The sequence below is a fragment of the Parasteatoda tepidariorum genome, chromosome 3 (genome assembly GCF_043381705.1).
Source record: "Parasteatoda tepidariorum isolate YZ-2023 chromosome 3, CAS_Ptep_4.0, whole genome shotgun sequence".
Taxonomy (NCBI): domain Eukaryota; kingdom Metazoa; phylum Arthropoda; class Arachnida; order Araneae; family Theridiidae; genus Parasteatoda; species Parasteatoda tepidariorum.
The window spans coordinates 99,454,429-99,464,067 of record NC_092206.1 but is presented as its reverse complement, the minus strand read 5'-3'; the positions used below and the strand labels follow the sequence as shown (position 1 = coordinate 99,464,067).

Sequence of the window (9,639 nt, the reverse complement as noted above, 5' to 3'; positions counted from 1 at the left end):
TAGTGTTAATGCGGAGAATGTTTTTGTTTGACATATGAATAATTTGAAATGTCAGTCATTGTGGTTGTTTTGATTGAATAATGAAAGACATAATAAATAAATTTAAAAAAATTGACTTTCTACCATTTTTGCATTTTTAGTCATTTGTGGCATCCTTGAGAAAGTGATAAGATACAAAAGAAAAAAAAAACTTGTTTCAAATAGTCATATGAAACGTAAATTATCTATTCGCTCGATAATAGTTATTTCGCATCCTTAACGCGTCTGAAACAGATTATGAAATTTTGTCATCACTTTATATTTTTTCATGGTTAGGGAAAAAAAGTCTCATCACTTATCACATAAACCCTTTAATCTTAAACAATGTAAATATGTTGCCAGCATCTTTAATGTTTAAAATTTATTGCTTATTGTAATTCTTTTGTATTGAACTTTACAAGACATATCTATCCATGCGATAAATGTGCGTTTCCAGTTTCGATTGATGATAATGACGGCGTGTTTAATGAAACTAAACAGACCTTTTAACGCTTCGCTAAACTGAAATCAACAAATTACTAAGGTCAATTTTATGCATAGCCCTTCACATGTCATCCTACAATGATTCGGCTGTCAATAGATTTGTTTATCTACTACTGCACTGCGGAATTCTTCATAACAATAGAAAAGAAGAAACATAATCGATTTTTGCATGCGTTTCACTTTAAAGAAATTAGCTGTTGGTGTTGTTGTTAGCTTTATTTTATATTTTATAACCGTCGTTGAACAGCCGACACAATTTTTTGGGTTTACGGCTATTAATGCTTAACTCCGTAGCCTCGTAATTTTGAACCCAATCCGAAAGAGAAGGGAACTCTTGAGTCAAGGATTGGGAGAAATTTGCATTCGTGGAGGACTTTTGATGGAACTAACCCGCATTTGCGTTACATGGCGAGGAAAACCACGAAAACCTCCCACGGTTAGCCTAACGGCAAGGGGACTCTAACCCATGATTCGTCTACCTCTGAGGATATTTTACTTCAGCTTTGTCGTCGGTGCAAGCCGAGTGCGGAATTCGTATCAACCAGTCATCGCTTGAATTCGAACCCGGTTCGCTTCAGGTTGTTGAAGTTGTGTGTTTAGATTACTGAGCATGTTGTTTACGTATCGTGATGTTTACGGTTGGGGGATGTTTACGCATCGTGATCTGTTGCCCAACTACGATCGCCAAATAGATTTTAAGCTTGTAATTTTTTTTTAAATGTAGAGGTTTGCCTGGGGGTGGCTACGAGTTACTCTTTTCGAGTTTGGTCCCTCTCTACGATGTTTTTTTCTTCTTATCCTTTTTTTAGTTTATCGCTGACTGTTGCCTGGAAGTTGCCAAAACTTGGCAATTATTTTGCCACAGATCACGATGCGGAAATCTCCCCATAAATTACAAAATACAATTATAAAGATATGTTCCTAATAATAAAACGATAAGTTTGTATTTCTAAAGTGTGTTTTTCTTATTACTCCATGTAGTACAACCGCTTGTGCCAGAATCCTAAAATTCTGAAAGCAGGTAAAAAGTACAATTTAAGCTTCCTCTTAAAAATTGTTTAAAAATTTTTGGCTGTCTATTCGGGAAGAACGTATGAAAAAAATATTTTTCGGCTGAAATAAAATTTTACTTGTAGTAATCTGGAAACAATTGAAACTTGCATTGTCATCAGGTACGGAACTCTAATGGAGATCTGAGCTCTCTAGTTAGTCGGAAATCTGAAGGAAAAAAATTCTATTTTGTGATAAACAATGCTTGTAATGATCAGGAAACAATTGGAACTTGCAATTTCATCAGACGCAGATTTTTAGAAGAGATTTGAACACTCTAGTCAATTACTGCTTCGTGTTACCATTCAATAATTCTCCTACTAGTGATCAGGAAACAATTGAAACTTTCATTGTCATCAGGCATGGGTTTCTAGTTTGAGATTTGAGCTCTTATTTAATTCAATTACTATTTCTTGTTACTAATCCCTAGTTCTTCTACCAGAGATCATTAAACAATTGAAACTTTCATTGTCATCAGGTATTCTAGTTTCTAGTTAGAGATTTGAGCACTCTAGTTCAATTACCGCGTCGTCTTATTACTATTCACTAATTCTTCTGGTAGCGAGCAGGGAAATAATTGAAACACAGATTTTTAGGCACACATTTTAAGTAGAAATTTGAACTCTCTATTAAGTTGGAAAGTGGTCAAAATTTCGATTGTAAGATGCCACCTTCAAAAACACGAAAGCGTGTTAACAAAAATGCTGCGAAGTTCAGTTAATTCCGCTCTAAGTTCGCATTATATGTTTAGTTTGCAAAATAAAAATCGAAGTAAATTATTTAATTTGGAAAAAAATAATTGAATGCACAGGGTTAAAAAGTTTAATTTAGTGCCGCAAAAAAAAGGGGGGTAAAGATCATTCATCCAGTCAAAGGTATGCAACGACTAAGTCACAAAAACTTCAATTTATGAACTATCATTATGAACAATTATTTTGATTATTTACCATTATTTCGAACTATCGTTTTGATTATAATATTAAATTTTTTAACAGGAAAATATTTGGTTCAAATGAAGGAAAATATTTTTTGAAGAATATGATATTATTCGAAAACAAATTCAATCATGAAGTTCTAATGTTATTAAATAAAAAGAAATAACGCCAATAAATTTTAAGTGTTCTTTATGTTAAAGAAAAAATGAATAATATTTTGTTGTGAAATAATTAAATTTATATCATATATTAATTTTTTTGCTTATATAAAATATATGTCTAGATTTTTATGAATTACCAATCATTTTGCAATTTTTTTTCTTATCTAATCAGTACTACAAAATAACAATATTTTTTTCAAAAGAAAAAAAAATCACAATTGTTTTTGCCGCATATTAAATGAAAATGAATTATTTATTACTTTCCGTATTATATTTATAAGGAATTATTTTTTACACTCCGTTATTTTCCTTTTTTTAGAATTTATTTTTTCAGCCGATCGAATTGTTTCATTCATTTCTGTCTGCCGCAAACTCAGTAACAACTATTTAAAGATGAAGACGCATTTTTTTATATATATTTTTTTGGCGTAGAACGATTTCATCATTGGCGAAATATCACAACCACGAAGAAAGAATATAAAACAAGTGGAAACCTGTTTAGAAAAGGGGGGGGGGGAGGCTACAAGGCGTTTGCAAACTACCTGGTCTACCTACCAGACCATACTACAGTTACGTGTTTTTCACCGTCCCATTCAGACGGCAACCCCATGTCTATATGATCCGTATTTGATACATGTCATTGGCGTGTTTACCTGGATTTTTTATTTACTCAGAGGAAAAAAAAATTCTATTTGGAAAGAAGAAATAGTGAAGTGTGTTTTTATTTGCCCTGTCAAAATTTTGGATTACATTGATTGGAGTTTATACATCAATTTATTGTTGAAAAAAAGAAAATTTTTCGACTTTTTTATCACCTGGCGGCAGATGTTTGATGAGGGAAATTTAAGTCGTCTGCTGGTTTCGGGTATGTTGTTCTTTTCATGCTTCATTCAAAACAGTTGTTTTTGGATCATTTTAAATTGTTCGTATCTAAATATAGTCTAATCAATACTTTATAAAAATCTTTCTGTTGAAACATGAGATAGAGTGTATATGAACAGAAAAAGCTTGTAAATTTAAAAACAATAATAATAGTTTGGTGGATTTATAAATAATATGAATAAATTATAAATGGCTATAAAATGGAACAATTATAAATAATAATAATTTGGAAAAATCATAAATATTATTAATATGGAGAAATTATAAATAATATTAATTTGGAATAATTATAAATAATAATTTGGAACAATTAGCAATAATGATTAAGAATAACTATAAATGGCTACAATAAACGAGAGCAATCCTTCATAGTTTTGATTGGAATTATAAATAAAAATTATAACCAAAAAATAATTATAAGTTATTGATAACTATTATTTTGTTTAATTAATTTTTATTATTCACTATTTCGGATGATAATTAAAGACATTAAAAGCACCGATAATTGCGTCACTCCTAATAATAATGATTTAAAGTAATTATAAATGACCATATTAATTAAAAGCAATTCTAAATAATTTTGTTCGAATTTACTATTGAAAATTCAGTCAAATTTAAGTAACAAGAATGTAATTACTTATTATTAATAACAATTAAGTTATTTAATAATTTATTATTATAATTATTAAATAACTGTGATAATAATCATTACATATATTCAAAATATTGATATTTGCAATCGGCGCTTTCAATAATAAAGATTGAGAGTAATTATAAAGAACAATAATAAAGAACAATAATAAGTTAAAGCAATTTTAAATAATTTTGTTTGAAATTATAAGTAAAAATTCAGAGAAAAATAACTATCCAAAAGATAAGTAAATATTTTGATAAATGACAAGAATTGTTAAATTAATAAGGAGTGCCGATTATTACAATCAGCAATTTTAATAATAATCATTTAGATAATAATAAATTATTATTATACTTAGCAAAAATTACAATCAAAAATATAAATATAATTTATCGATAACTACTGAAATAATTAAGGATTGATTTCTACTATAAAAGAAATTTGTATCAATTATTAACTATATTAAAAGTGTCTATTATTTAATTATACTCATTTAAAAAAAGGTATTAACTTTTTTAATTTGAAAAGATTAGAAAACAAATTTGAGAGCTATTTATTGTGATAATATTAAATGAGCCACGGTGAATAAGGGGATAGAGCATTCGACTCCCAATGAGGTGAACCAGGTTCGGATCAAAGATGTGGTTGATTGATGCGAATTCTGTTCCCAACTCGCGCCGTCCAAAGTGCTGACATAAAAATATCCTCAGTAGTAGACGGATGATGGGTTAGAATCCCTTCAACATTGGGCTAACCGTGAGAGGTTTTCGTTGTTTTCCTAAGTAACACAAATGCTGGTTAGTTCCATCAAAAAGTCCCCCAGGAAGGATGGTTTGTCCTAATTGCTTGATTCAGGAGTTTCCTGGGTTGGGTTCAAAATTACAAGGCTGCGGAGTTAAACATTGATTGAAGTAAACACAGAACTAGATCCGTTCAACGCCGTTGATAAAATAAAATAATATTGAATAAAGTGAAAACGCTTATCAAAAATTATTAAGAACAGTTACGAATAATCACAAAAGGTCACATCGAATCTTTTCTTTAGAAGATGTTCCTTTGTTTACCCACTAATTATTGAAAAATTATTTAATACGAGCGTCAACTTATCTGTATATTCTTTTGTGAACTTGGTTATATTTTTAGGTGTCAACTTGCTGATTTATAAATTTATTTTAGTCCAATAAAAACGAAACTTCTCGCTAGCTAACGTCACTTATTAGCGCGAGTCATTGAATTTTCTCCCGCTGATAGGACAACCCTACATTTTTTTAAAGGTATTTATTTAATAGGATGTCATTTTTTGAGATATTTTCACTTTACTCTTCAATTAATTTATTCTATAAGCCGTTCTTGTTAATATTGTTTATTTTAAATTTATAGTGGGAGTCGTTATAGCAAATGTATGATTTTTCATAGAGAGAGTGAGTGGAAAAAATAAAGAGCAAAAAAGATGAGTGAATTTGCGTGATAGTGGATAAGTGAATTGAGGAGTCAATGTATGAATGAGCGTGCCAATTTTATTGCTATGTCGGTAGTTATTTGTCGCCAGCCAAGTCTCCAGTATTTTCTAATATGCCTGCCGTTTTTTAGGTTCATTAAAAATAAGCATATGCCTTTCAACTAGTTTGGAAATGCGAGAAGAGTTACTCAGTCAGGTTGAATTAGTTTAGGCTTAGTGAAATTAATCTTTTTATTTTTACCCAAGGGTTTATTTCAAATTGTCTGAAATATTAATTATGCAATATTTTATTTATTTTCTAAATAGCCCAATTATATGGGGAGTGCTCTGAAATTATAATAAAAATTGTCAGGCTAATTAGAAAATAATGGAGAAATTTCCATTATATGTTTCACTGCAATTACATATTATTAAATTTTCTTCTGGAAAACGAGGATAATTTTTGCTGCTGATTATTTTACATCAGTTGTCTGTAAATTTTAAAAGTTAATTTTAAAAAACTTCTTGTAGAAAATATGAATAGTTTTCAGAAAATATCTTAATTTTGCCAGTTGAGTGCAAATTTTGAAAAAAATAATTTTAACATACTTCTTCTAGAAAATTTATACATTTATTGGATAATAGATTATTTAATAGCAATTGTTTGTAAAGTTAGAAAACTAATTTTAATGCGCTTCTATGTATAGTTTTCGGAGAAAAGATTATTTTAATTCAAATGCTTGTAAGGTTAGAAAACTAATTTAAAAATATTCTTATGAATAATTTTCGGAGAAAATATTATTTTACCTAAATTGTCTGGTTTGTGAAGTTTAGAAGCTGATTTTGACACACTTTTTGTAGAAAATATGAAAAGCTTTTGGAGAAAAAGCTTATTTTGTGTCAGTTGTCTGCAAATTTTGAAAATTAATTTTAACATACTTCTTTCAGAAAATTTATATATTTATTAGCTAATAGATTATTTTAATTAGATTCCTTGTGAAGTTATAAAACTAATTTTAAATTATTTTTATGGATAATTTTCGATGCATTAAAATATGATTAATTTTTCGAGAAAATATTGTTGTACCTCAATTTTTCTATTAGAAAATTAATTTTAATACATTTCTATAGATAATTTTCTTAGAGAAGATTATTTAACCTAAATTGCCGGCTAAATTTGAAAGCTGATTTTAACATTCTTCTTGTAGAATATACGGATAATTTTGGGGGAAAAAGATTATTTTACAACATTCGACTGTAAAATTTAAAGACTTAGTCGTATTTCTTGTAGAAAATATGTAACATTATTACAATAGATAATACAAAGGCTCTAAGTAATGTTACAGTCTATTGTTATCTTAACGAATGAACTCAAACCTAATGTATGACATAAAACAAGAGTTATTTGAGACGTTGAGGAACCAAAATAGGGGAGTTATTGTAGTTACCTGAGTTACTTCCGAAACAGGACCTCTTTTTTTATTTATTCGAGTTCCTTTCACAATTTTGTCTGTTATATCAGTAATTACATATCCGCATTTTTAAAACGTTGTATTCTTCTGAGATTACCAAGCATAAGATATAAAACAGGCAGACATTTTTAATTGGGATTTTAGATAATGTGTTTTTCTTTTAAATTTCGTAAGTTTCTTCTGATATTTTCGTTTCTTCTTTTCAAATGAAATAAAGCTTTTTGATTCTATAATACACACTAAACTAAAAATTTCTTTTTTTAAGAACAATATTTTTTGTTTTGTTTAGTTTTTGTCTGAATGTAGTAAAAGTTTACTAAGAACGTATGGACTTATTTGAAAATAATGCTTAAGACAAAAAAATACATGATCTTTACGTATCACTTCACAAACTGAAATGTATTATCGTCTTCTTCCTATTACTTCCTACGTAACAGAAAAGAGAGGGCACTTAAAATTCACTCGAGTGAAATTTTTAAAAAAATTTTTTGATTTGGAATATATTATTAAATTACATAAAAACTGTAGCTTGTAGAGAGAAACCGAATGCAGATTTAAAATTAACAACACGAAAATATCTAAAAATCCATTTAAGAAACTGAGTTTGCAACTGTTACTCATGACTGTTAGGTTGAGTTTAGCCTATCTATGCTTATTTTGAAATTTGCGCAGAACGTCAACATGGAGAAAAGCCAATTTTGTGAACATGAAAAGCGTTTGTGGTCTAATTTTTCAATATTTAAAAACTTACTCCAATGCTGCATTACCTGGGTTCAGAAAAATGTGCCAACACTGAGAATAAGGCAGTAATTTTGCTAATTTTCATCTAGGGAGGAAAATGTCGCCAAATTGGCGATTTTTAAAAAGTTTAATAACTTTTAAAATATTTAAGTTATTTGTCTGTTTTAAAGTCCGGATAATTCTTCACGACTAGATTATGTATACATAGTTTAAAGTCATCGCGTTGCTTCAAGTGTAAGGCACTTAAACTATATATTTTTTTTATTTTCCTTGATGATACAGAGCTTAGAAAAAGAGCGTTAACAGAGTTAGATACAGAGAATCTACTATGCATGAAATGTTTTTTGAAGAAATAGGAATTTATTGAAAAGAATGAATTCTTCATCGGTAAATGTGTACAATTGTTACTTGTAACAGGATTCACAGTTATTTTTCTATGCTTAAATTGCTTACTGTGTTATCTTAACTGTCATTTTTTAACATTTTTGGATTGTTATTCTTTGATAACAATATAACAGCAGTATAACAGTTATTTCAGCTGTGACATTTAATCGTTGTATAGAATAATGTTTAGGACATCTAGAAATTTATTTTACTACTTTACATGTAGTAGTATTAAAAATCATTACAAATCAACTCTGCTAAAACAAGACGAAAAATATTAACGTCAATAATTTTTCACCGCTTTAAATATTACAAAAAGAAATCTCCCCCGGAAATCAAGGAGATTTAAAAGGTATGCATTATAGATAACGTTCGAATCTGCCTAAAAAGTCGTATTTGCGTAGGACTACATGTTTAAATTGTCTTGGCGATCAAGTAGACATAAACGCCCTGTGTTGGATAATGTATACACTATCAATCATCTGATGATACGGTTACAGTTAAGACAGAATTAGTTATAGAAGAATGCTTTGTATGAAATAAAACGAGCTCTACTCTTGTCTTAAATCTATAAATGCTGCCGCATACCACTATCAAGTACATGAATGGATAAAATGTAGCAAACATTTAAAAGCACATTAAGTTTGTTGAAAGTGCATAATTATTACCTTTTAAGCTTCAGTTGAGCATGATTGATTATGAATTAGTAACAAATCAGTTAAGGATCTTGTCATCTATCCCTAAAGTATACGAGAACTCATTATTAATAGTTTAGATTAAAAAGAAATTATGGTAAAATTATCATTTGAATTTTGTAAAACTTACAGACTACGATTGTACAGTGATCTGTAGCACCAAAAGTGTCTACATGTGCTCAATTATATAAAAAAAAATATTACTTTCAAAAGAAGAAAATTTTTTTAAAATAAAACGCTATGTTTAATTACAAAAATTATAACGAAAAAATTATGGTAAAATTCTTATTTGAATTCTGTAAAACTTATTGGTTACAGTTGAGCAATAACATGTAACACCAAAAGTGTCTACATGAGCTTTTTTATATATCAAAAAATATTACTTTAAAATTAAAAAAAAGTGTGTCTACACATGATAAAATAAAATAAAAAATACTATAAAAAAACATATGTACGAAATAAAATAGAATTGCAGTCGGACTTCTATTTAACGAACTTCCATTTTGCGAATTTCTCTATTTTGAGATTTTTTTCGAGGAACCAAGAAGATTTTGGAAATTTCCTCGTAAAATAACTTCCAAATAGCTAAGTGAATTTTCTATTTAACGAACTTTTCTTTGAGATCTACTTTCTCTATTGCCCAAAATTTTTCAGATTGTTTCAAACTTGTTACCGCATTGTATGGGGGAAATGTCCCTGAATTGATTTTCGGAGCCACTTCACTT

The 9,639-nt window shown here is 28.8% G+C and overlaps 1 protein-coding gene across 3 annotated transcripts in view; it reads left to right on the top strand.

The window, feature by feature from the left end:
* The first annotated feature begins 3,221 nt into the window (after positions 1–3,221).
* LOC107454760 (ankyrin repeat domain containing protein 6 diego) overlaps positions 3,222–9,639 on the top strand; it is a 123,222-nt gene continuing 116,804 nt past the window's right edge. For 2 of the 3 annotated variants that reach the window (XM_043040556.2, XM_043040552.2), the window contains exon 1: positions 3,235–3,533. The gene's annotated coding sequence lies outside the window, so the exon portion shown is untranslated. Of the gene's footprint in view, positions 3,534–9,639 lie in introns of all 3 variants that reach the window. The other variant, XM_043040551.2, reaches the window with a different exon arrangement.